The 27,039-nt window shown below is 45.2% G+C and overlaps 1 long non-coding RNA gene across 2 annotated transcripts in view; it reads left to right on the top strand.

Moving 5' to 3' along the window:
- The first annotated feature begins 7,926 nt into the window (after window positions 1-7,926).
- Window positions 7,927-27,039, top strand: part of LOC135446709 (uncharacterized) — an 87,509-nt gene continuing 68,396 nt past the window's right edge. The window contains exon 1 of one of the 2 annotated variants that reach the window (XR_010439870.1): window positions 7,927-7,998. This is a non-coding gene — a long non-coding RNA (uncharacterized LOC135446709). The remainder of the gene's footprint in view (window positions 7,999-27,039) is intronic. The other variant, XR_010439871.1, reaches the window with a different exon arrangement.

Genomic DNA, 27,039 nt, shown 5'->3' with positions numbered 1-27,039 from the left:
CAAAGGTTTGCAAAGAGTTGCTTTGTGGGAAACCTAATTTTTTTCCTGTAAGTGTGTTTGATTCAGAAATTTGTCCTAACCCTTGTCTGAAGACTTGCAGTGCCCAGACACGTGTTTATCTGCTTACACCTTTCCTCTGAAAACATGGTAGGAAGATGACCAGAGCTTGGACCTTTTTCCACAGAAGAGCACCACAGTTTGCTGTTGGTGCACCTTAGTACCAACTTTCTATCATCTTTGGAGAAAAAGAAAGAAAGATGGAGGTGCTGTCCTTGGAAATGGATAATGGGCTCAGCATTTTCTGGGATCTGCTCTTGTCTAGAGGGCTGGAGGAGGAGCTTAGTGCTGTACCTAAAGACACAAGTCTTCAGAAATACCTAACAGCTGAATTTAGGTCTCTAAAAGGCTGTAGCAACACTGGTTCAGGATTCATTGAATATTTTATCCAGGCACAGGCATCACGTTGGCTTCCAGAAAGTGGGTGGATGAAAGTGTGAGGGGGAGTGTGTGATTTGTATTAAATTAGAAATAATCAGTTAAGCCAATACTGGTTCCAGGGAGCCTCAGCAGACCATTTCCAGTAATTGATTTTTTTGGGAGCCCCGCTGATAGAGCTTTTCTTTTTTTATAATGGATCTGTCCCCTGATGATTAACTAAGTAATTCCTCTAGCAATTACATCCTCTCTGAAATGACAGTTTCATGGCTTAGAAGTTACTGGGAGCTGCCCTGATCACCAAGCCTGTGCAGTTTACACCCCTGGGGAAGCCCCACATCATCCCTCCAACATCCCCATCCCTCTCAGCTTCATCTGTCCCCACAGCTTGAGCCTCATGCTCTGCCCTCTCTGCTGCCCACTTGCACATGAGAATCTCCTGGCAGCACTGTAAATGTGACATAGACATGGCAAACAGCTCCCACCCTGGCCCTGGCACAAGGGCTGTGCCTGGTCTTTTGTTGGGCACTGAAGCCTGCAGGACTGGAAAGCAAGTATTGGAAGATGCAGGGGTGCAGGAATGCACAGGCATCTCATTTGTCACCTGGAACCTCAGCACTTGGTGATGCTGGGACACAGTGGTGCTGGGCAGTAGCTCAGGCAGGAGTGACTTGTCCTCCCTCAGCAGCCACAGAGTGGTGAGTGTTTGGAGGTGTGACCGCTCACAGAGGAGGGGTCTCCATCTGCCTGCGGGGCCAAACGTGACACAGATTGTCTGGATGTCTATGTTGTCCACTGGGATGCATTTTGGGCATCCCTAGGATATGACAGACACATTTCTGGTATTCTATTCTATTGTATTTAAAATTGCCTCCTGAACTCTAGTCGTTAGTAGGGCATGGTTAACCACTTTCACCCTTGAGTGGGAGCTGCACAGGCACACCTTTTCCCAGGAGAAAGCTGTAAACTTGAGGGTGTGTGATGGAGACAAGTCCCTGTGGCTACTGGCCAACAGCAAATGATTATGAACCAGCAGGGCACTCACTTCCTTCAGCTTCATATAAACCGGATAATTATCCTTTGGCTTCGGTATCATCCGTGCGGTGTTGGCTTTGTCAAGTTGGCAGGAGCCTGTTCAGTCTAAGCAACAGGAAGTTTCCTCTGTGAATACTTAAAACTTTAATAATTATTTATTGAATAAGTAGGATGAGAGCCAGGACATAGCAGAAATGTGAGGAGTTTCCCAGGTGACTTTCCAAGGTCTTTGAGATACTAGCAGGTCCCGCTCTAAAGTTATTAAAAGGAAAGAAAATCCACTCTAAAGAGCTTTTGGCTATTCTTCTTGCTCTCTTTCCCTCCCTCATTTATCTGGCCAAATCTCTTCAATCTGCCTTTATTTAGTGAAGTTGAGGAAACTTTTTTTTTTTTTTTTATAAACTGAATCCTTTCTGAGTGATCTTGGTGGAAGAGATAGAAGAAGAGAATACAAATCACAGCACCATATTTATTCCTGACAATGGGAGCTGTTGCTGCTAGTCCCAGGACAAACAGATAAGTCCAGTAATTATAGATAAGTGCTTTTGTTTGATCTATATAACAATTTCTGCATTTTCAGGTAATTTCCCTTAGGCGTTCACAGGCAGGTGGGAAGCTCTTCTGATACAGTCTATATTTTAATCTATTTTCAATTGACTTGTTTATGAGCAAACAACTTTCTTCCATTTTTAGCACTAAGCCTTTTCCTGAGACTGTATATGAGCTGAAGTTATGACAGGATTTAATATTATACTTTCTGACTTCTGCCCTTTCCTCCAAGTAAGTCAGCAAATAAAATAAAATACCCAGTTGCTCCACTCTTGATTTTTCCCAGTAGCAAGAACTTCACAATTCCCTGGCATGTTGCAAGGCCGCCTTACAATACAGAAACCAAAATCCCAGGTGAAGATTTGTCCTAAGCCTGCTAGAAGTTATGAAAACTTCTCCAGAGAAGTGAGAGTAGTGTGTGAATAACTCAAAGTATTCATTTTCCTAGCATTCAGATTCTTCTGAAAGCCCACTGGGATATTTCCAGAGGTATGAACAGACTCAGAGGCGCTTTGCTAAATCCCATTTGCAAGCTCACACTCCATCAGAACTTCAGGGCTGCTTGCAGACACACTGCCCTGGCCAGGAGGTTTGAAAGTGGACATGAGCTGAAGCCAGCTCCATCAGAGAATGATGAAGCCAAGCTTTTGCTATCTCACCTTCAGCTCCCTGAAACAAAGCCAAAGTGAGGGGGCAGGCTGGGCTGTTAGCAGGATGGCTCATGCAGGTGCTCAGAAAGTGCTTGCCTGTCTGAAATTGCCCCACTCTGTTGTTGGCTTTAGGTGATTGTGAGAAGTTCCTGCTAAGGAAGGATGTATTTTTTGATGTCTGAAGTGAATGCAATATTAGATTGCTTGTCAGTTTGATTGGCAATTATTCTTTTAGTGGTGAAAGAGCAGCAATTTGAGAAGACCTAAAGCAAACTAGGTATGTTGAGCTTTGAATCTTGCTCCTCCTCCTCTTCTCCACGCTTTCTGGTCCCAAGAGCAGTAGCCTTGTTCCAGTACAACAGCATTCTCCACTCCTACTTCGAGGCTCTGTTTGACCCTAACCCCAAAAGGAGTGGCCAGTGGGTCTGGCTGAAGAGAGTAGGTAGGTGGCTTCCTTATGGGTTTTTTGCATCCAGCTGAATGCTGATGCTGGATGGACAGAATGGCAGTGCAGAAAAGCAATGAGAGTGTGGCCCAAGAATCATAGAACAGTTTGGGTTGGAAGTGAGTGTGAAGATTCCCCTGTTCCGACCCTCCTCTCCGTCATGGGCAGAGAGACCTTCCAGGTTGCTCAACACCTTGTCCAACATGAACTTCAACACTTCCAGGAATGGGGAGGAAATTTGCTTGCTCTGAGCAGTACCTTGTGGCCTTGTGGCAACTGCCTGCTGATGAAGGACATTCATCCTTTGGCAGTGAAAGACCTCTTGTGGTCGAAGGAAACATCTCCCTTGGCAGTGCTGTGACCAAAAGCCACGTCTGAATCAATTCCAGTTCAGCTTCTTGCAATGAAGCTTCGAGGATGTTCTGGTGAAGTTTCTAGAGCCTGATGATGCCTAGAGTTTCTTGAGCATCTTGTCTGTATCTGAGTTACTGCTACCACCTTTAATGAAAAGGCTGACATTGAACCAGGTAAAGAAATGTCAGTATAAGGCACATGGAGAATGAGGCTCCCATTTTGGACCAAGGAATATCTAATGGGCTCATTGGGTAGTGTTGTGATTGTGCCTGACAGTGAGGGAGCATGGGTGTTTCATTGTGGGCTATGTTAGTGTCAGCTAGGTGTAGAGGGAATGAGTGTCTAATAAGTATTTGACAGAGCTCTCTATCAGTCATGGTAGATACAATAACAAGACATACATTAACTCATTTAATAATTAGCTTCCATCATATCAACTTGATAAAAGAGTACTATTAAGTTAGTCTGACATTGTGTTAATACAGTCTTTAATTTTTAACATAGAAGATTAAGATAAAGTGACTGTCAAGGATTGCATTGCAACACCTTTTCCAGCTATGTTGGGGTAAATATCTCTTTGACAGCATTTGACATGTTAGCCCCCATGTTTGGTATTTTTCTGAACTTTGTATTTGTATTAATTGTTCCCTTGCCTCCCTTTCCTTTGGGACAGGACAAACTTGGAATGGGCACCTACCACAACAGAGCCAGCTTCAAGGGAGGAAAGGTGAGGATGTGGTGCAGAGTGGTGACCATCCCATGCCAGGAACCACACAGAAGAAGAATGGATAAACGACCTGGCTCAGGTCTGTTGTGGAGTTCCTCATTCTACTCAAGGTGTCATTCACCTCTCTTTGCATTACTTTATTTGTATAAAAATAGTAACATTGATATTTTTTTCCCATGTCGTGTTGTTTGGTATGTCACTGCTAGCATTGCCGTACTTTGCGTGGGGTTAACCACATTTCCTGGCGTGGTTCAGGAGGTAGTGAGAGCACGAGAGCTGCTGTCCTGTGTGTGCATTTCTGTTGACCACATGGAAAGTCTGGGTTTATACTAATGTGGGAAAAAAAGTGATATGTGGTTTGCAAGTGACTTAAGCTGGTTACACCTAGTAGATACCTTCCTCATAGTGAAATCGTGTAGGAGGCCTGATGAGAAGCAATCATTTGGGTTATGATCATGTAGTATAAATTTGCTGTGTGTATATTTTGTCTTTTATTTTGCTTCCATAGGTGCTGGGGTGTTTTGTGCTAGCAGTGCATTTCTGAGCCCTTCAGGTAGCATCCTCTGACAGGATTTTTCATCCCTTGCCTTCACTTTTGGATTTAAAAGCCATGCGGGGTTTTAAATGACTCCCACTGCTGGTGGAGAGTCACGCCCAGCAATAGGTGGGGTATAGCAGCCTCTGGCTGTGCTTTGTCCTCTGGCCAAAGCCCTGGTGGGCACCCGGGGTAAAGCAGAGCTACAGTGGGGTTTTCCAGCAAAAGCTTCCCCAGTGAAGGTGCTCTATAATGGTGCTGGAGGGATTTCTTTGGTAGGAGCTCATCTAAGCTTCTTTCAAACCCATGTAATCTTTCAGCATTTTCAAAGGATGTGCTGCCAGGACTGGCCAACCACTGTGCAGGTGAGTTTCTTTCCTACCTCCAACACACTCCCTGTTAGTTGTTTTCCATTCCTGCTTAGCTCCTAAGCTAAAATGAGTGTGACCAATCCATGTCTGTTGATGCATGACAGTTCATTGCCTTTGCAATGTCACCAGGCAAGCCACTGCATATTAATGTGAAGGTTTTGGGGTTTTTTTCAGTTTGAATTCAGAAACTAGATTTTTTGTTCCCCTGGTGAAAAACTGATAGAAGATGAGTATTTGGTCCACAAATAGATATTGACTAATTTGAATATTAATTTCTGTGTTTGTTGCTGATGTGTAAGACTAAGTGGCCACATCATAGAGGGGTTGGAGAGACTTTTATGAAAGGGACTTGAATACTGTTATACCCATGCATTCCTTGTTAAACACCACAGTAATGCCAGTGGCTGATACTAAAAAATAGCGTCAGGCTCAGAAAAAAAACAGAAGTCAGCTTAAAAATCACAAGAAGGAAAGCAATATACACTCACACACGTCTGTGGAGAGGCCATTTTAGTTCTTATTTACCCTTTGGTTTTTGAGCTGCTGTTTATGTTGGTAAGCTCTTTTCCTACAGTCATATGCTGTATCAATACTTTTTTATTACATTGAAAATGAGGTGCACATGACATTACTCAGCTGGAAGGCCAAGGCTTTAAGAAAAGTAAATATGACAAGATTCTTGGTAAAATCATGGAAAAAGACAAGCTACTGTAGCTGCTTTAAGTGTCTTTACTGGTGAAACATGTTGAATAGTCAGTTGGGAGTGGGTACAGGTAATGATTCTGAAAAATTACATTAACACTGCTCATTCAGGAAAATGAGCTCTTGATGGGAGGTGCTAATTGTTATTAATTAAACAGCTTACAGATTATATGATTAGTATTGACCCACAATATTAAAACAGTGAATTACTTACAGTGTGGGCAAGACTACAATATGGGATATTGAATAAGTTAATAAATCAAAATTAATGGGTGTCTGCAACAATTATAGCCATTAGTGGAGCTACAGTCACTTTAAATATGTAAAGAGAAGTTCATAAAAACTAATAGTGTTGTCCTGAAAAGGGGCTTCTTGGACCAAAACAGAGATACAGACTTCTTCAGATCCCATGTAATAGGAGCATCAAATTAGGGGTCACCTGTGGTCAGGAGAGGCTCTTCTTCCATGTAGCTTTCTTAAAGGGGCTCAGACAAACAGTTTAAGCTGTATGCAGTGTACACCTCCCCAGTGAAACCAATGAAAATTAATGACTGAAAATATCTCTCAAGACCAGGCTTTGATGTGAAATCCTCCCAGAGATTTACAAAAAATGAATTGCACTTAATTTAATAAGCCCAAATCCTGCTCTACACTCATAAGGGCTTTTTAAAGTGCTCTGAAACTTGGAGAATCTCTGAGGGATTTGAAGAAAAACTACTGCTTGTTGGCTGCTGCTAGGACACTGGGCTGCCAGTGATTCATGTTGCTTTTGCTTTCACACCAGGCTGTGTGGGTACAGCTGCTGTGTTCCAGTTTGGAGCTGGGGCCTTATTAGTCCCTAAACCTTCTCCCACCCTGCCGAGTCCAATGGTGATGCCTTCACTGGCTGGACTGGCATGACATGCTTGATCTGAGACTGTGGGATCTCACATATCCCTGTGAGGTTTCTGTGTGTGGAAAGGAGAGGGACTTGTGGGATGAGCTATTTCTGCCACTGAGGGCAGAGGACCTCGTGTTTAATGATCTTCTTGCCTTTCAACATGATATTTACCCCAACATAGCTGTGGGTCCTGGTCCCCTCTGGAATCCATCTCCACTGACTTCTGGCTCATGAGGACACATGGGGCTACTTATGTGGAGAGAGGGACAGGAACACCCTCTGAGCATACATCAGGACAAAGGAGGTAGCATGCTATGGACCTGCTCTCCCTTGTCTGTGCTAACTTATCTGAAAATGCAATGAAGCCTTAACACCCAATCACCAGGAAACTGAATCTCTCCAGCCGAAGTTGTACTCTGTTAGTGAGGCAGATTTAATCAACAGGAACCAGTGCTGGAGGACAGTGGCAGATAAGCAGAGAAATTAGTCCCAGAGTCATTGTAATTAAAAACATCAGGGTGATGTCAGCCTGCCTAAAAGGCCATTTTCATGACGAGTTTGTGAGTACTCCTAAACCCCTCATTGGGATTTAGGAGTACTAAACTAATTGGCAAGAGCAAGCCTGTGCATTACCTGCCACCCTTTCCTTCCCCCCTACCCCCCCCCTCGCCCCGTGCATGTGTGATGTGTGTGATGTCTGTGCAATATTTATTGGTTTGGATATTCCCACAAATAAAATTTCCCATTTTTCAATGTTGGAAGACTAATGGCACTTAAGAATTTAGAAGGACAAATTGATGGCCACACTCCTCAGCAGATGGAAATGTTTAACAAATTTCTACATCCACTGGAAAGACTTCCACAAATGTATCTTACCCAGAGACTTCAGCCAAGTATTTATTTGTACGTGGGGATATGTTCTCTTTTTTGTATGAGAATTTTCTTTTCACTGCCACCAAGCAGAAACAAGAAGCAGTACCTCTCACCCCCACCTCTGAGGCAGCAGAGATGGCTCTAGTGGATGCAATTCAGATGGAAAATGGGGAGAGTTCAGCTCTCCTTCCCAGGATGTATAGCAAGGCTTTCAACATCTGTAGGGGTAAATGAAGGTGGTATAGAATGTCATCTTATCCCTCAACGAGCTTTAGCAATTACTAAAGATTAGAAGCAGGCCTGATCTTAACAGGCTGCACCTGTAGCCAATAAGAACAACGGTATAAAAGAGTGGATTGGCGGGATCAGGAGTCAGATGACTACTGCAAGGACCAGGAATAGTCAGTGCTCAGAGGAGGAGCCTATGAGAAGCATCAAGGAGGTATGAAGCTCTGGTAGTATGGAATCCTTGCACTATAATGATAAGGAAGCTCTTGATATATAAGGCAACAAACATTAGTGCCCTTCAGTCTGGGAATATGTCCTTTGCCTTATTAAATAGGAAGAAGACAAATGGGTTACTTCAGGCCAACACTAGAGCAGGTGTTTTCCACTGGCATGCTGGGAGAGTTGAGCTGAGTGCTGGGCATGGGTAGGGTTGTTGAGCTGGGTGCTGCTCTGGTTTTCTCCAGCATGGGAAATGAGGCCACAGAGGAGTGGGTGGGCAGGGAACATTGTCCTCAAGGCACTGTAGTGCACGGGGAGCAGGGCTGACTGCAGATAGGCACCTGTGCTGCCTTTCTGAGGATGGGTAGCTTAGGCACATGCAGAGGATTTCCCTGCCAGGGAAATCAGCCAGGGCAGGTACAGCCACAGGATGTTTTCCCTTTCCCAAGGTCAGTAAGACTTTTTGATGAGGCATGACGAGTATGCTTAATGTCTGCAAGGGATTTTTTTTTTCTTGGTTTAATTGACAGCTTGCTGGGATTTTTATTGTTTGTAGGACATGCTTTGCCCCTGCTAAACCTCATATCTTATTGCTTTAGTTTACAGTCTGAGTCAGAGTCATCCTCAATAATGTTAGCATGAGACTGTCAAGTAAGAGAGAACTCAGGCCCTTTTCAAATGCTCCTGTTATTTTGTGGAATCTAAAGTAGGGGAATGGATGCTTCAGTGCAAACTTGCTGCTGTTGCAAAGACTGGTGTGAGAAGGGGCAGTGAGGGTCACCAAGAACTGTTGCAAGACATGCCAGTGAAGTGTCACTGACATCTCCATTAATGAGCTGCTGCAGAAAATGGTAATTGCACTAGAAATAACCTGGGGTGTTGTTTGAGCATTTTAACAGACTGATCTAATCTGCTTTTCCAGGTGTTTATAACATAACCATAGTTGGGGTATTTTTGCATGCTACAGAACTCTCTTAAGCTCTGTGAACATGTTACATTAGAGATAGAGTTTTCTCTGTGTAAGCATCTCCCTGTGGCAGAGAGAGCTTTCCTTGTCTTTCCTGTACAAAAAAGTGGAGTTTGTGGGTTTGTTTTTTTTTTTTTTTTTTTGTAAGGCCACTATAATCCATTCCAAACTCATTGTGACTTTATGGTCCCTGCAGCAGACAACCCCATCCCTTAGTCCCACACTTTGAGGAGCAGCCTCTAACATGGTGCTGTGTGCATCAGGCTGGTTGTTCTGGCACTGGCTCACAGAGGTGCAGAGCTCTGGTTTCCCACGGGCCCTGGTGGGATCCTCTGCAGCTCTGGAACATGCCTGTGGGCTGAGCACACCACAGCCAGTGTGGGAGAAAAACAGCAGCTGCTTTTGTAGTTGTTTCAAACAAAAGGGAGGGAAAAGAGCCATGTTCTCTGACCTCTTTGCTGCAATGTGCTCACCAAATTATTTCTCCTGGCCTACAGGAGGTCTTGTTTTCTAAAGTGCACAGATAGCTGTCCCAGTAGCCAGGGCTGTTTTGAAGATGCCTTTCTGTTACTTTTTTCTTTGCCATGCAGTCTCTTGAAAATACTTAACTTACTTTCTATTTAGCAGAAAGTTATTCTTGAGGAGACTTGTGCTTTAGAGGTGCACACAGAATGAAACCCTGCCATGCATTAAGAATACCTAACTCAATTTATATTAAAATGTGTCATCGACCCCATGAGATGAATGGGCTACACGTGGGCAAAGTCAGGCATGCTGTCTTTTAACCAAGCTTCAAGACGAGTCATGTGGTGGCAAAGTCCACCCAAGCAAAGAAACAGTCAGTCAGAGGCAGGTTTGTTGGCAGCCCTGCTGCCTCATCCTGCTCTTCCTTCCTTTGCAGCCCCCAAAAGCTTCCTCTGTGGAGGGGTGAGAGTGTTTTCCCTGACAGAAATGCTGCATTGCTGGGATGGAGTAGAGTCATCACCTGCCCTGCTCTCCCAGAGCTAATTCCCACTCCGTGTCCCCAGGTTGACCATAGTGCATTCTAAAACAAACTCAAGGACACCGAAGGATGCCCACGGGATGAGCTGGGGGAGTTTGCCCGCTGCATTTGTTGCTGCTCTACCTCCCAAGATAAGTGCAGGTCCGAACTTTTGTCCAGCTCTAAAGCCTTGTAAAACATAATAGAGCAGATCAAAGGCCTCTGCAGCTTAATAGCCACTTCCCTCCTTCCCTCTTAGCTCTTTGCTAAGGCAGTGCCAGGAGTACAAACCTGAACCAACAGGTTGAGACCAAAATCATCTGCTTTCCACAGGGAATGACGTTTGTGTTTCAACAACCATGAGTAAAAAGCCTGAGACTGACAATTTGCTGAGTACCACAGCCTGCTAGTTACTAGGCATGTACAAACCTGAGGGAATGGCTGCTCCCACAGCCTCCTGCTCAGCTGGAAGTGGCTAAGGGAGGTGGTGATGCTGCCCTTTGCATCACTCATCAGCCTCAACCCTCCTTGCTCCAGCAGTGAAAACGGGTGGTACCTGCTCCATTGGGATACACGATCTGCCATTTCTAGCAAAGCACCACAGGCACTGGTGGTGCTGTGCTGAGGGAAAAGAGATGAAACTGCCCCTTCTTGTCACTTGGATTAACTAGAAGAGTCTGTGCTGGTGCAAGGGGGGCAGGGGATCCCTGACAGGCATATTTTTGAGTGAAGTGCTGTCTTTAACCCACGATGTGGCTCCTGGGAGTGAAATCTATTTCATAAGTTATGGTTTTCCTACTCCCTTGCCCCAAAACTCACCAGTATTGGTGAATGTCACCAGTATTTCCAGTTTTCTTGTCAGGCTGGGCTGCTCTGAAAACAGTAAATGAAACCTCTAATAATTACCTGATTAGTCCTGAAAATGAAGGTGCAGGGCAACTTAGTCCTTGTCACCTGCAGTGCAAGATCATCATTACAGGAATGAGATCAGGATTTACAGAATGGCTTGCTCTAAAGCAAGTGGGTGAATGCAGTTGTGTTGCTTCCCATGAATCTTCATTTAAAAAGTGACTTTACATCAGCCATTCTGGGTAGTTGGTGTCTCTGGAGATGATTACCCACTTAGGGGTACTGGCTAATTTGTTTGCCTTGAATTTTTTAAAAGCAAAGGTTCCTTGCAGCGTGTTTTCCAAGTGATGTGATGTTTTTTACAGAGATGGGAATAGTGAACACTGCCCTGTGGGGTCCTCTCCCCCAGCTTGCCTCAAGAACAAATCTTCCACATGCTGGGGGGTGGGGAAGGCTCTTTACCATGGCAGTGAAGGGAACTGAGGGTGAGCCAAATTATGGCTGCTACTGTCTTTCTGAATTGGGAAAGAGATTATCTTGATATCAGGTATTTTATAGCATGCCTTAAACTTCCTCTGATTTTTTTTTTCATATTTCATGCTATGAAATCAGAGTTTAGATTGGTAACAGATCTGGGTTGGGGCTGTGTCCAAATATTGTGCTGAAGCTGAGTAGCACCACTTCACTCGGCAGCAGTTTTGCTCTTGAGATCCAGGAGTGTGGCAGAAATGGGAGCACACAACGCAGGTGGAAGGTCTGTCTCTGGAGGGGGCTGCTTGCCAGCATGTGAGGTTGCAGGCTGACTAAGCCCAGCCTGCATGGGTTAGAGGAAAAGCAGCTCCATCACTCCAGAAAAGCTGGAAATCTTTAAAAGGTAGAGGTGCTGGCCATCTTTGGGAGCCCCCCTGGCTCCTTTCCCTGCTCCCCACAGCTGCCTGGCAGGCAGTGACAGCTCTGCCAGCCACTGGGAATGCATTTGCTCTAAACATTTCTGAGCTGCTGTTTAGATTAAGAGCCTGTTTGCATTAGGAGAGGGGAAAAGGGGCCATGCCGTGAACAAAAAGCTCCTGCAGATCTTCCAGTGCTCTCCTGCTTCAGGAGAACTGGTTACAGAAAACCTTTGTGTGACTAAAAGCGTGGGGCAGCCGCTGCCTGGGACATGAAGGGGGTCTGTGGGAGTTGCCAGCCCTGCCAGCATTTCTCCTTGAGCTGGTCCTGCCCCTGGCTGCTGTGAGGCCAAGTGTGGGACCCAGGGAAGGTTGCAGGGAGGGAAGGATGCATGGAGAGGCAGCTCAGCAACCCCCACCAGTGCATTTTTCTTGGGGTATCAGTGTAGGTTGGTTATTTGGGTTGCAATTTTTTTTTCTGTAAAACATTTGCTGCATTAATTATGTTTCACAGGGCTCTGCCTTTAAAAGAAAACCCAAAGTAACTTTGCCAGGGCGTTGCCAGCCCTACCCACTCAACTACCTTTAGCTTTGAAAGGCCTTATCAAGTTGAACTCAACTGAGAGGTCATATTTCGAGGAAGCATCAAAAATGTTTTCACTATTTATTTGGGTAAATTCAAATGCTGAGCAGTTTGGCCCCAATGCACCCTCCTCATCTGCTCCCTACATGCATTTTTAAGTTGGTTTTGTAAAGGAAAAATGTAGCTTGACTATTTATGCCCTGAAACATAAGTGTGTGTTTTTTTCAGTGTTATAAATATGTGGATGATCATCTAGTAAAAGGTAACTGGGGGGAGGGAAGGGGAAGAAAACCCTCAAAGGTGGTTTCCATCAGTGCTTCCAGGCTTCACTTCCACTGTTATGCAATTAAATCCAATTCAGTTGTTGCATTAGTTACCCAAAATGGAAAGACAGAAGGTTTCTATCTCTTTCCATTATTATGAGTACGATGAAAGTACCACAGGACCCCATCCCTGATAGGGACCGCTATTGTCTGAGACACAAAGCTGAGTAATAAACACTGTCCCCAGGGGAGATTCTCAGCTGGTGTAAATTATCACAGCAATTAATGTGCTATTTTGAAGTATGACAATTTACAACAGATGATAATCTTCCTCCTGGCCAGGAAGAATTACTGATTTTAGCACATGATTCTATAAAGCCAGCAACAACTGCAAACTGCCCTGATTTACATGCTCGACTATAAACCACCTTCTCTGTCACGTTCCTCTGAATTAAGAGGATTAAGTGCAACGTTTAGGTTCTCCCTCTTCTTTACAACAGACACCTGTTGAGCACCCACCTTCCAGGTGCAGCCAGTAGTTTTTAGGCATTGCTCTTCTGGTGGAGAGCTGTCTCAGCCTTGTGAAGGCAGCCTGGACTTGCCCTGTTAACCTCACCCTGCCTGTGTTGTCTTCCTGCCTGGTGTTACTGAGGTTTGTTACTCTAAAGGTGTGGGGTTTTATAGTTGCTGAGTTAAGGAGTCTTTGAAATTATCTTTGGAAATGATATGGGAATGTAGGCTTTGAAAAGCAAACCAGCAGGCAGAGGTGGTGTATTTCTGCAGCCGTGTTGTGACCTGAAGGATCAGCAATGATGAGGTTGGTGAGAAACCCTTGCAGGGCCCTTTCCTTGCCACAGTAGCTACCAGCACTGCCTTCTCTTTGCTTTACAGGCAGTACTTACCCAGCACCTCTGGGCACATGAGTGTTTATCTGCTATTACTTTTGGTAAAGCCCCGTTTGGGCTTTGGTGTATGAAGGACACCAACATCATGGAATGAGCTGAAGTGACCCACAGGGATCATTGGTTCCAGCTCCTGGCTCTGCACAGGAACATCCCTGAGAGTCACGCCGTGGGCCTGAGTGTGTTGTCCAAATGCCTCTTAAACAGGCTCCATGCTGTGTGACCACACAGCCACCCTCTGGGTGAAGAACCTTTTTCTGATATCTATCCATGATCTCTGCCATGGCTGAAATACTTCTGTCTCTCCAGAAGATGCTTGAGGGGCACTGCTTTTTTTTAAAGAGATGCATACAGACTTCCACAACATCTAAAGCAGAAATTTTAGAGTCTGGCTCTGTGTTGGGGCACCTAAATTATCTAAACCCATCTCAAGCAAGGTTATTTTTTAATTTTCTTTTTCTTTGTAGAGGTTGGATCACTACAGTTTCTTCTGTACACATTTATTTCTAAACCTATGAATTACACTGAAAACTCAAAAGAGTGAGGACCCCTCAGATGTACTTTACACCTAGCACAAATACACACTAGATGGAATCCTGGCTGGATTTGGTTTTTTTAGCCTGGAGATGTTCCAGATGCTAGTGCTGTTACATGTGTGCAATGGAAACAGGATTTCTTTATCTGGTTAAGCACTTTTGGATCCTGCAGGATGTAGACATTACTATTATAATAATGGTTATGATAATTTCCAAGGTAGATGATAAATCTAATACTTAATCTATCTCTTCTAATTAGACAGCAAGCATAACATCACTATAGAAGGAGTCTCAAGTGAGATCAGTGTTTAAAATCTAAAATTCAAATTATCCTTTCTTTTCTGAAGATGAGGTGGGGGGCACTGTTTAAAAATAACAGACTCCAGTGATTAATATGATATCCTCTTGTCTTATCAAAAAAACTACAGATTCAAATTGGAAAAGCTTTAGTGGTCCTAATGGAGAAGTCTTGAGTTTAATCCTACCAGGCATTTTAAAACCATGAGACGATACAGAGCACAGATTTTAAGAGGCAAAATTAAATACTTAATCTTCATCAGTTTAAAAAAAGCCACTTCAGTAACACAGAAGATTATGTAATTTTAAGGAGAGGGTTTAAGTGGTTACTGCAGCCTAAGTAAACTGGGATTGTGGGAGCTGGGAACAGGAGATGCGAGTAGGGGGATTTGGGTTTGACTCACTGTTGGGGGTCAGTGCATGTGAATTCTAGACCTGTGTGTGTAAGTTGAGATCCTGGCTTACCCAGGGCCCCCCTTATGCAGAAAAAGTCCAAAATGTTTGAACAACTGAAAGGCGCAGGACCAGCTGTGCATGTCCCTGTGATGCTGAAGCAAGGGCCAGAGTGGTGGCTTGGCTGCTACAGCTCATGTGGGAATGGATTGTTGGTCACAGTCTGTCTCGCATTTTACTGCCCTCATTTTAATCTGCTAAAAATAGTTCTTTTGGAAAGGTTTTGCAGACAGTTTTACTCGTTCAAGGAGCCTTTCAGGTGCTGGCTTAGAGATCTGCCCATGAACTGGAGCTCTTGTAAAGAGCTCTGTGCTCTGCCTATGTCTTCTGGATTAGGGCTGTGATTATTACAGTGCACTTGGCATCAAACCCACATGAGCTGCTTTCTCCAAAAAGTGAGAATAAATTCCAGCTTTTGCAGGAAAAAAAGAAAAAAGATGAGTCAATCAGTTTTAATTTCACCCAGTGGGAGCTTGCAGGTGGTCTGTTAGTTCTGTGTAACTTTTTATTCTGTGAACTTTTAGTGGGATGCATTTGAAGCTGGGCTGTGGCTGCAGTTCATCCTTTTCCCCTCTTATTTTTTACTGCTCTAAACTTTTTCTTTCATTAGAAAAAAACAAGGTGCTTCCTACACACAAATCAGAATGTTCTGAATGCCTCTGATGTAACAGGTGGTTTTGAGAAGAAAAATGTTTCTATTTAGGGTATTTTTAGCTGATTTGAAGTATAACAAGCGGCTTATGTCTATGTCCCTAAACATGAGTGGCAGGGACTTGTCGCTCACAAAGCCTTATCTGATGCAGAAGTTTTCCTCCATCTGGAGCTTCTCTGTTCTGCCAACTTATATCCTACTGTGGAGGAGCTATAAGGATTGGATCATTAATTAATAGTGGTATCCTAAGGATATTGTCTTAATCCAATGCAGTAAGAGCACTGATTTATTGAGTTGTTTCTTTCCCCTCCTTTAAAAGATTGAGAAAACTCCCCCCTCCCAAAAAAAACTGACCCCAAAATCCAAACCCCAGAAGTGGAGTTTTTTATAGGCAAAATCTAGACATAGTGAAACTGCTGCATGGGCTGGAGGATGGGAGAAGAGGGAGGAAAACCTAATTTTGCTTCCCCTTCTGTCAGAAACACAGTGTGTATTAAACAGCTAAAGTAGCTTACAAAGAAAAGCTCTGCAAACAAGGCTAAAAGCAGCATTCACCCCTGCTTTAACAACAGCCCCTGGGATGTCCTCTGTGGCCTGGCTGGCTTGGATGGACATATCCACTCAGGGTCACTTTCTGCAGAAGCACTGCTTTTGGAGGAGATGTGCAGATTAATGCCAGCCATGGACCTTCCCCCACCAGCCATCAATTTTTTTTTTTAAATTTTAATTTATATCAGCTTAACTTGGATCAAAATTGGGACCACTGTGCCAATAAACCCACGACCACTGTCCTGATGGGATATGAATTGGTGGCCTTTTACTTAGCCCTGCTTTCATTGGTTTCATATACCAACATAATCATCTGGCATTAGCATCCAGATGAGGGTCTTAAAAAAGGAAAATTAACATGACATATTGGAGGTGACATTCAAATACAAAGTCCCCATCATTTTCTTGACTAGAATTGAGCCCATTACGTGCTGGAGGTTCTTTCAGACTGCAGGAGAGCCTTGTAGGCAGGGAGTGCAGCAATAACACAAACCAGACTTTGTGTTCCAGCAGCATTTGACAGCATTAAATATAATGCAGGCCCATCTAACCTTCACGGCTCCATTCAGAGGCCTGACAATAGCAGCAGTGTTGTTTTATTATGGATTGAAGTGCATCTTGACTGGCTTTTCTTTGCCCTTCAGGGCATGCTGGAGAGATCTAGATACATTTTTTGTGTGTGTGTATTGAGGGAACTGAGGCAATTCTCTTAACTCCCACATCTTTCCCATGGCATGGACAGCTGGCTGTGGGGGTCAGCATGTTTATAGTCCTGTCAGGGGCCAAGCCTCCTGCTCCCAGTTCGAGGGCAGCCCTGGGTATTTGGTGAGTGGAAAGGGGCTGTGAGGGAGAGATGGGAAATGAGAGCAACAGATCAGCCACACTGCTGCTGTTTGACTTTTCACACAATCAGCAGCAGCATGGAGGGGATGCAGGGGTCTGTGGCTGTGGGTTAATCTGTCCTGACAGCAGAGCTGTCAAGGTATCTTTCCATAATGGGACCTAGAGATAATTAGATTTAGCATTCAGGGCCAAGCCATGAACTTCTGGAGTGAAAGGGCTGGTAATTGGGATTATTCCCTGTGGTGGGGTCAGGGTGTCTGCTGGGCCGGGAGGTGGCTGTGGTGAAATATTTGCTGAAGCCCCCCCTTGCTTTCTGCTGAACTTGGGATAATGAGCCAGAACCCACAGCTTCTTCCTCAGGGTGATGCTTGTTTTGCTCTTCCTCATCTCAGTTGACTTTCCCGTCCCCCTCAAAATGGTTAATCTCAAAGGAATATTTTGAGAAAGAAAAATAAATTGATACAAAATAGTTTCTTCTTTTTTTTAATTGTGGTCTTATACAGCATTTCAAACCATCCTTAGGAAATAATAAAAGTTAAACAGAAGTCAGAGTGAAAAGAAAGAAGAAACACAATTATGCCAAAATGTAATTTAAAATGCAAATTTGCCTGAGAAACACAAACGCCTAATTGCGGTGCTCTCTTATCATCTCTTCAAAAGCTCCGTGTGCTCCCTCCCTCCGGGAAGGGCCTCAGCCGCGGCGGTGCTGCCACACTCTGACCTCTCCAGTGAAATACGGGTGACCCAAGGCAAAACCAAGAGGGGAAGGGGTGGCTGGGGCACCACCCCCCCGGGACTCAGGGGTCTGTGGTGGGTGCCCCGGGGGGAGCAGTGATTTACAGGGAATGGTCTGTGAGCATGTAGGTCTGGAGAACACCGACCTGCTGCCTGCGCCTTCCAGTCTGTAATGCCAAAAAAAACCTGTAACTGCACTTTAAAAGAAGCTTAGCTGGGAAAGTTGGAAATACTGCAGCTATTGAGATGCCTTTTCACAGAGGCTGGTAAGTGAAATTAAAAATAAAGTTAGTTGTTGAGCAAAATGTTTATAGCTCTTCAAAATTGTCTTTGGGTGGCTGAAATCCCTGGTGGGACTATGTAGCAGGCAGCCTCATGTGCTCCACACACCACCACTGCCTCTAGGAGGGCACCTTTCACCTCTGTTTGGGTGGCCAGAGGCAGAGGAGCCTCTCCAGTGTTCCTCTCCCCTGCCTTTGTGGGCTGCCACTGCCCAGGGTTATGGTAGAAGTCCTGTGTTGCACATGGACCTGTGGCCATGCTCTGGCCATCAAAGATGTCCTCAAGGACAACACAGACGTAATTACACCACATGGTCTCAGGCAGGCTGGCCTCCTGTGAATATCTGCAATCACTTTCTGGAGCTGTTTGTGGTTTAACCTTTGCCTGAAGTGTACCCCCTATAATTTTACCCCCCATTGTTTTACTCTGATTCCTTGTGTGGCACTGGAGGATCTTTGCAGGCTTTGTGCTCAGCATCTCACAGTGAATTCAGAAGAACTGGGCATTTATAACTTCTTCAGCCTTCCTGTGGCATTTTCTGCTTGTGGTCTGTCTCACTTTTTCTTTAGTTATGCTTTATGAGATGCCCTGAGAGTGACTGCTGACAGGCAGTGCAGTCATTTTGGAAGCTCTGATCACTGTGGGAGGGGCTGATGCCTCCATCTCCCTTGCACCGCCTGCGCAGGGTGGTGACAGACACTGGGGTGTCACCCTGCCTGCCACAGGACTGTGAGGTTTATTTCAGCACAAGGAGAAACAGCAGTCAGATCTCCACTGAAAGGCACCAAGGATTTGGGGCCTTACAGAGTCACAGATGGGGTTTGCTGGCTGTGTACTCACCATGGGTGCAGGACAAATTTCCCTTTTCAGTCCCCCCTGTGCTCCAGAGTGCTGTACTTTGCTTAAATTCTGGCAGTGCACTGAGCTGAAGCACTTACTTTGTCTTTTCACTGGCAAGGTTTCTCAGAGGCTGGGGCACATCTGGGGTGCAGGTAGGATGTCTCCCTGGTGCTTGCCAGAGCCTGAAACAGTGTTGGGTCTGAGGGTGCTGGAGTGAGAGGTTTTTCTTGTGCCTCTGACCCAGCAGGGTGCTAATGTGAGTAGTGCAAAATCCTTTTTAACAGTCCTAGATGGCATTTGGGAAGAGGTAGGTAAAAAAGAGGATAAAGGCAAATGTATGACACTGTTTCTACCTGCACAAGGGGCTCAGGAAATAGTCAAATAGGTTGTGCTGGTTCAGAGTCCTGCTTTCTGTTTTTCCATTGCAGCATGAGGTAGGAGACCCAAATCAGCCCATTTGGTGACTCGTGTTTTTGTTTTAGTTTAAATCCACTTTCATTGGTAATATGGACTCAGATCCTGCTGGGCCAGCATCCAGGGTAGGAGCTGCAGGATGACAAGGACTTGTGGGCCCAGCTTCTGGGTAGCCACATGTACAACCTGCTGCTGCAGTGGCTCCTTACTGCTGCTTAGTTTTGCTTATCATTGCTCTGCCTTTTGCAGACCCTGGCTTGCTTTTTAGGGTTGCACTCTGCACAGCTGCTCTTGAGCCGTGGGGGGCTGAGTTCCCTCTGTGATTCCCCATCAAAGGTGTATCTGAGCACAATGGGGATTTCACAGCCTTTATGCTGGCTCTTATGGGATTGAATGGTCATGGTAAGGCATTTGGGATGTTTTAAAACAGTGAGAAGAGGGTTTCTTGGTGTGTTTGCTGGCCTCTCTCTGGGCTTGCACTGTGGGACACCTGAGGCACAGCCAGTCACACAATACTTTTGTCTGCCATGGAGAGGGGACAGGGCTTGGCAGGCTGGCACGTGTGCTACTGTCCAAGCTGGTTTGGGTGGAATGACTTTTGCTTGGCACATCCAGCACCGTTTCACTGTGTGAGCGGCTTGCTGGCAGGTATGGCGTCAGCTGGAAGCACACCTACAAATGTAAGCACGAGGAAGAGGCATTCACATCAGCCAAGAATCAAACCCTGACTCTTAAGGGCCAGTGTTGTTTTTCCTGAGCTGGGATCTTGACTTATTAATGCAACTTTGTGCTGGAGATGTGTATTAGATGTGGACATTTTTGGCATTACTACTTGTTGGTGACATTTCTGAGCTGGCTTTTGCTAATGTCTTTGACTTGATCAGTACTTCATTGATTAATGTCCCGCATTTTCTCTGGAAATACTCATGCAGTCTTACTTACCTTGTGACCTAATGATGTGGTTTAATTTGGCACGTCATTAATGGTGCTACTATTAGTGTGTCCTCAAAGCACCACAGCAGTGTCTCAAGCCCTCAGTGTGCCACGGCTGGGCAGGAGGGTGGCAGCAGCAGTAGCTGGCTTAAGGACCCTAAAGCAGGAAATTAAGTATCAAAATGAGCTTCCAAATGTTATTCCTGCCCCGAACCTGGGCTGGATGCTGTGCCCATTCAAACTCAGGCATCACCCCACTCCTGAAAGTTCCTAATGGCTTTCATTCCAAGAGTCTCAGAAATCTAACCACAGTACATAAACACTAGTTGAAAAGACGTTTCTAAAGCCAAAATGTGGGTCATCCTTAGTTTGTGTAGATGGGTGAAGGCAACAAGCATTTGCTATCATGCTAACTGCAATGTGACTTTCAAATTTTGGATCTGGAGGTTGGCTGCTTACACACAGTCCAGGGAGCTGCAGCCAGTGTTGTGACTTGACAACAGCAGAGCTGAGTGAAGATTATTCATTTCCACCTAGCAGAGCCATAATAAAAATCTTCTTGCCTCAGACAGGCACAGTGCTCACCTGGCTCCTTCTGTGCTGATGGATAGGAAAGCAAATGAGGTTTTACTTGCCTGTGGAAAAATATTCTCAAAGAAAGCCAGCCTGAGCTCAGCTTGTTGGAAGAGGTGCCAGGGACTTTTAAAGCCATTTTTGAGGGTAGGGCAGTAGTGAAGTAATTATTGTCTGAACGCACACACACCGTAAAATGGGTATGTTTTCTAAATGGTCTCTTAAAGCAAAAGTGAGTAGTAAGTAGGAATGCTTCCCTGCAGGCTGGCAGAAGGACACAGTTGGTATCACACATTTTAGCAGCTGGCATGTTAATGAGGCCATTTTTATTGAAATGAGCTAAATACTATTAACATTTGTGGACTCCCAACTGATTTCTGAAGCGTTTATTGAACTTCAAAAACTGCCTCAAGAATCAATTAAAAATAATTTTTTAGATTTGATAGAAAGAAGACGAAAGAAAATTGTGCCGTCACGTTTATGTTTATCTGAACAGATCTTACTTTTCTGTTGCTGACTTTAAAGAGTTTCCTCTCTTTTTTCCTTTTTGGTGCTTAAAATACCACTGAAGAATGTCTCTTTGGAGAAGGTGGTAAGGTAGTTTGTAGACAAAATTTTTGTTGGTGTTGGGTTCCCTTCTGCGCAGGAATATGGTTGGTGTGGTATTGGAATATGAATCCCAATATTACCAGTTAGATTGTGCCTGGGCCAGTCTGACCCTTGCTGCTAGGCCAAAGGCGGCATCTGTGGTGTATCACCCCAGAGACACCTTTAGCTTGCTGGTGGTTTCAGCTGGGCACTAAACAAGTCCAGGCTTGATAGGGACTCCGTTTACCTCAGGAGAAAAGCTTCAGGCAATGGTGAAGAGAAAAAGGAGAGGATTCTGCTGGAGGGTTTAATATCCAGAGGTTTATTCCATGGTTACAGAGGTCTGCATCTTGGGAAGAGCTCCAACAGAATATCAGCCGGCATGGTCTGATTCACCTTTTAAGCTCCTGGGGCAGGGGGAGGGGAGGGGACAGGTGAGCTACCAACCAGGTGGGAGGGGTGGGGTCTCAAGGGATGGGGGACACCTAGACAGGCCAATGACCTCTGGGCCTGAGGGGCATCCTTTGAACTTGACCAACCACATGACACCTTGTTGGAATGTTAAGCCTGATTGACAGGACTCACTCAGCAAGGGACGAGGGGGGCAGGGGAAGAGGGTATTGGTACACCTGGGGAAGGGACCTTAAAGTTTAAAACACACCGCAGCAGTGTGGGGTTGAAAATGAACATGAGGTTCTGTTATACAATGACTGCACTTGGTCACTTTTACTAGTGAACCAAAAGTGTATTTAAATTATAAATTAAAATACTAAGCAGTTTTAGAAAGGAAGCAAACAATGAAGAGCTGTCTGGCCTAGCATTGTGGGGGATTGGATGACAAGCAGTGCTTCCCATGTGTCCTTTCATCAGGCAAATGTGGAGGAAACCCTTGAGCTTTGATATGTTTTGGGAAGCCAGAGCAGTCAAGTCTGGGAGCAGTGGTGTGGAGCTGCTTGTCCTCACCGGGGCATCTGGTGGTCCAGCACACCCAAACCCACCATGGTGCAGGCAGGTGAAGCCTTATTGTCTCCTTGGCTGCTTCCCTTGGCTTTAGGAGAGCTGCAGCCCAATATTCAAAGCATTGTGACAAGCTCTAGTGTCTTCAAGGCAGAGTCAATTATTCGGTGCTAAGGTGAGGGGCTTGTTGGTAAAGACATATGTTAAAAAGAAAAATCAAGTCACATTCTTGAAAGCGACATTAATCTAAGCGGTGTGTCAGCCTGCAGATGCTGCTGGAGTCATTACCCTGAGCTGAAACAACAGCCTATGCAATTTTATTTCCCTTGTTTTGTATTTTTTGTCACTGCACGGATTCATTGCCTGAAAATGTGTGATGTTCATCAAAGACAGTCAAAGGTTGCTCCAAGCCTTGGCAGTGTGTTTGGGGTGGCAGGAGCCAGGCACAGTGTGGTGGCTGAGGGCACCCCCTGAGCCATGGGCTTGGGCTGTCCTGTGCAGCTGCTGCAGGTGGCGGCAAATCCACAACAAGGGGCAACTGGCTGGTTTGTTGAAATAATCCGAGTTAGGGTGGCTGGGCCATCATTTGGCCTTCCCCCAGGGACTGCAGGGCTGTAGGTCCTTCCTTGCTGTCAGGTCTGCTTTATGGCTGGGGCAGAAAACCTGCTCATCAGCAAGGCTCCCAGAAAAGCAAGTTTGTGATTGAACGCTGCTGGAAGGACCGACATAAAAATGGGGAGTGGGAATTTTAGTCTTTATCCCAAGAACATCTTGCCCATTTACTGATGAGTCCAGTCTGTAGCAGAGAAATCCTCTTGGCTCCATTTAACAGCTCTGGAGAGGAAGGCAGAGCATTAGAGTGTGATCTACAGTTGCATACCAAAAATACAGACTGTTATGTCTGCATGTGGTCTGCGAGACCACAGCCTGCCACAAATGTGCAGCCGTGCAGCAGCTGAAATGAGCAGCACTTCTGTTTCTGTACACCCTCCAAAAAGTTGTCATTGCTTCTAATTTTACCTCATATCTAACCTGAAAATTACTAGCCCCTAGGATGATGATTTTTTTCATTGGTTTTCTTTTAAGGAAAGGAGAAAGTCAACAAAACAAACCATAAAACAAGCAAAAAGATCCCATTATGGAAGCACAGCCTGTACAAAAATAAACCAGTAGGAAAAAAAAAAAGAACAACTACTTGTTTTATAAATATGCCTAGAAGTGGTTGGGATTTTTTTTCTCATCTGACTTGAATCCTTTCCCAAACTTTAAAAATATCCTCATCTGAAGGAAGGATAACGAAACAAGAAGCAGCAGCCTTTCACCCCAGTGCCTTTAGTAGTGCACCTGTGCTTCCCCAAGCTGCCAGGCTGTTGCCCAGCCCACACTTAGGGGGTGGGAGCATGACACATAAGCAAGGAAGACCAGAGCTCACCCTTAGGTGAAGGAAGGAGCTTCTCACACCCTAAAGTGTTGGAGATGAGATGTAAGCCTGGCAGGCCAGGATGATGTGGAGGAGAGCAGGGAGCACCTGTGTTGAGGCTGGAGCTGTGGTAGCAGCATGGGGGGCTGCAGGCTCATTGCAGCAGCCGAGTGACATCCCTCACCTGCCTCCTTCACCTTTCCTTGCCGATGGCATCCCTTGAGTGCTCATGATTCTGGCTGTCAGGGAAACAAGCTTGAAACACTCTGCATGGAGGTTTCAGGGATCTAGGGAATAGCTGACAAAGTCAGCACACTACAGCTGGAGAAATTACTCAATGTACATTTCTTCACTCTTCTGAGTTCAGTTTTGTCATGTGAAAAAGAAACATTGATGATGCTGTTACCTAAGTTACCTGCTAAATACTGATCTTTTGTTATTTAGCCCTATGGCAAAATCTGGTTTAGCTGCTTGTTGTCTCTGAGGCTGTACAGTCACTTCAAGCCTCATCCAGGAAGGACTTTGTCCTTTTGCCCTCATGGAAATGGTGAACTGATTGTCAGCATGTGAGACAGCCCCCTCAAGGCAGTGAGGGGACTTACCTTCTGCTGGGCACAAACACCTGTGAGCACCCAAGGTGAGCTTCAACTTCTCACTCTGTTGCTCTGTGAATGATTTCTGTATTATGTTGTATTTATTTAGAGTCCAGGGTTAGTGATCTATCTGGCATAACTTAACCTCTTTTAAGGCCACTTTCATTCTGCTGGTATAGTACACCTGTGGATCTTGGATCTTGCTCATTCTCTTGACCATGCAGATTCAAAATACTCTTAAAATGCTGTCTGATCACTTTTGAGTGACCAGAAATCCTCTTTTGACTCCTTTGTGCTGGAGTTCATGTTCCCCACCCAGTTTCCAGGAGAGGGGCAGGGTGCAGGTGATCCTGCTAAATGGAGGCCACGAGCATCAGTGTGGCAGAAATCCAAGACGAGCTTGTAGCTGTGCTGCAATTACAACACACAAGTAATTAACACCTTTAAACAAAACTCCCAGCCAAGGTGTTTGCTGATAAAGGCAAAGTTCAAAAGCTCCATCAATTAATCCCTGGGAAGGGCTGGTGCTCTTCAAGCCCAAGGGCTGCAGTGGGGCTGGAGGCTGGGCTGGGGTAAAGGCTCCAGCCCTGGCATTGTGCAACCAGGCACAAATCCAGTGGGTTGGTTTTAAAATTGCTTAAACAATTGGTATAGTTCTCTTTAGATTCTGAACAGCTTATGGCAGTTGCTGCCTGGAAAGCTTCATGTGCCAGGGCCCTAGTCCTGAAATAGTAATTTAGGTGCTAACTCTTACTAAGATTAGTAGCTCAGTTTTACTGGAGTGGGACTGTTCCCAGTAGTTAACCACGTGAGAGTTTGCTGGAAGATGAGCAGCTGAAGATCAGACATCACTGAGAGGATGTGATGACTGATAAGTGTTGAAGGAAGCAGAAAGGGTAACTAAGATGATGGCATTAGTGAGACATAATTTCAGTGTAATTCTTCTTACTGCCATACAGCTTTCCTTATGTACTTTATGCTTGGTCCTGTTTCTGTTTGGTTTTAAGGTTTTTATTTGGGGTGTTTTTTTGTTGATTGGCTGGGGAGGTTGGTTGTTTCTTTCTTGTTTTCCCCCTCCATTTTCACCCATTATTTTCAGGGAAATCCACCTCATCCAGCCCCTGCCTTTCTCAGTGCCTTTGCTGCTGCAGGGATGTTCCTGCTCCCCTGCCCAATTTGGCCAATGAGAACTGGCAATGTGCCTGCTTGGGAAGCTTTGCAGTTTGTGTGCTGTTTCACTTATATTTTCATTTAAAAAATTAAAAATGTACCAGCAGCAGGAACGTTGCCCACAGGATTCCAGTATGCCAAAATGAGTGGAGCCAAATGGCACTGCTTGCAGCTCTCTGTTCACACTGTGCCACTGGATCCAAGCATCATTTGCTGAAGGTTCTGGGTGAGATTGCTAGTTCTTACATGGCACAATGGAAAGTGCTAAAAAGCAGGGCTGGCTCTTGCCTACAGGGAAAGTGGGTGGCTGGTGAACAGCAGCAAGAAAATACTCCAAAACATAATGGCTGTTAATTACCTTAGAGGGCAAGTTGCTATTTTCCTTGCAAATGAGACTTCAGAGTTGGCATGGGTAAAGTCTGTCTTTCCCCCCTGCCTCCTGTGTGTGAGTGTGCCTGAGGGAGAGTCTAGGAGGGAAGGGTTTGCTGAGCAGGGAGTTACCTGTACAGGCACTTGACATGGGAAATCCCAAAACAAACATCATGGCTGAGCCTCTCTCCTCTGGGCTTGGCTTTGCTTCCCCATTTGGTGAGGAGATATCTGCCTTTCTGGGACAGGCGTTCCTCACCCAGCATGTGTGACAAGCAAGAGCTGCAAAGAATTACCAAGATGAGTGAGTTCCCTGAGTGTCAGAACAAAAAATGAGTTCCGGCAGGAGCTGGCATCTCCTTTATTACTCACTGAGTGACTGCATCAGCCTCAGCTGCTGCACACAACCCAGAGACTTTAACTTGAGGTGACTCATTCAGGAAATAACATTTTCCCTCCCTCCTCATCCAACCATTCCAACTCTTCCAAAGCAGTGATGCTCTCTCTGTCTGCTCAGCTCTTGCCTATCCCAGCACAAGGGGATACTGGCAGCCTGGAGCTCACCTCCCTGCCTGTGCCTGCTGGTGGCTTGCCTAGGGCAGCAGCAAGGAGCTGGGGACTCCCCTGCAGACATGCAAGGGACACCACAGTCATTGGCAGAGACTTGTCCAAAACCAAGCAGACTTCTCTGTATGATGCTGCTGGAATCAGCATCACCCCACACCTGGACACGTGCATGATGTTGAACTGAGCCCTTGATTTTCCAGCTGCACTTTATGTTCAGGAGGCATCTCTCCTCATCCCTAAAAACAAACAAAACAAACCAAACAAAAATCTAACAGAAAAAAAACTCCAGTCCCACTTTCCCCCCTTCCCACCCCCAACCCCTTCTCTGTGAGATAAAGGGTGTTACAGTGAAATGAGTCAGATGCAAGTGTTTTCTTCTGAGCTCTGTTCTCTAACATCAGTGTGGTCAAAGTGAAGAAATCAGAGGTGAGATGTTTTTAAGGCTTAAATAATTATTTTTTTAGTGCAAACAGGGCATAAGGATTGACATGAGACTAGAATCCTGAGTAGCAGTAATTGTGTAAAACCAGGGAAAATGGGACTAGTTGAGGAGCTGGCACAGTCTGTTGATGGTAAAGCTGGACACAAAATTGGCGTTCAGGCCAAAATCAGTGCAATTATTAAAAACAACTCTTCTCAAATGCTCAACATTTTTGCACACTCACTGCATCATTGCCACCCACTCATTGTGACAAGTACAGGGGAGTGCCTTCTGAATTATCTATTTCATTTATATATAATCACCTTGAAATCATGTGATGGTGCTGTAGTCTTCACCAGAAAAATGCTGCTTTAAACAGAAATCTCTCTGCCTGTAGAACTATAAAAAATG

The sequence above is a fragment of the Zonotrichia leucophrys genome, chromosome 4 (genome assembly GCF_028769735.1).
Source record: "Zonotrichia leucophrys gambelii isolate GWCS_2022_RI chromosome 4, RI_Zleu_2.0, whole genome shotgun sequence".
NCBI lineage: Eukaryota > Metazoa > Chordata > Aves > Passeriformes > Passerellidae > Zonotrichia > Zonotrichia leucophrys.
Note: the sequence above shows the minus strand (reverse complement) of the source record. Positions and strands in the feature narration are given on the sequence as shown.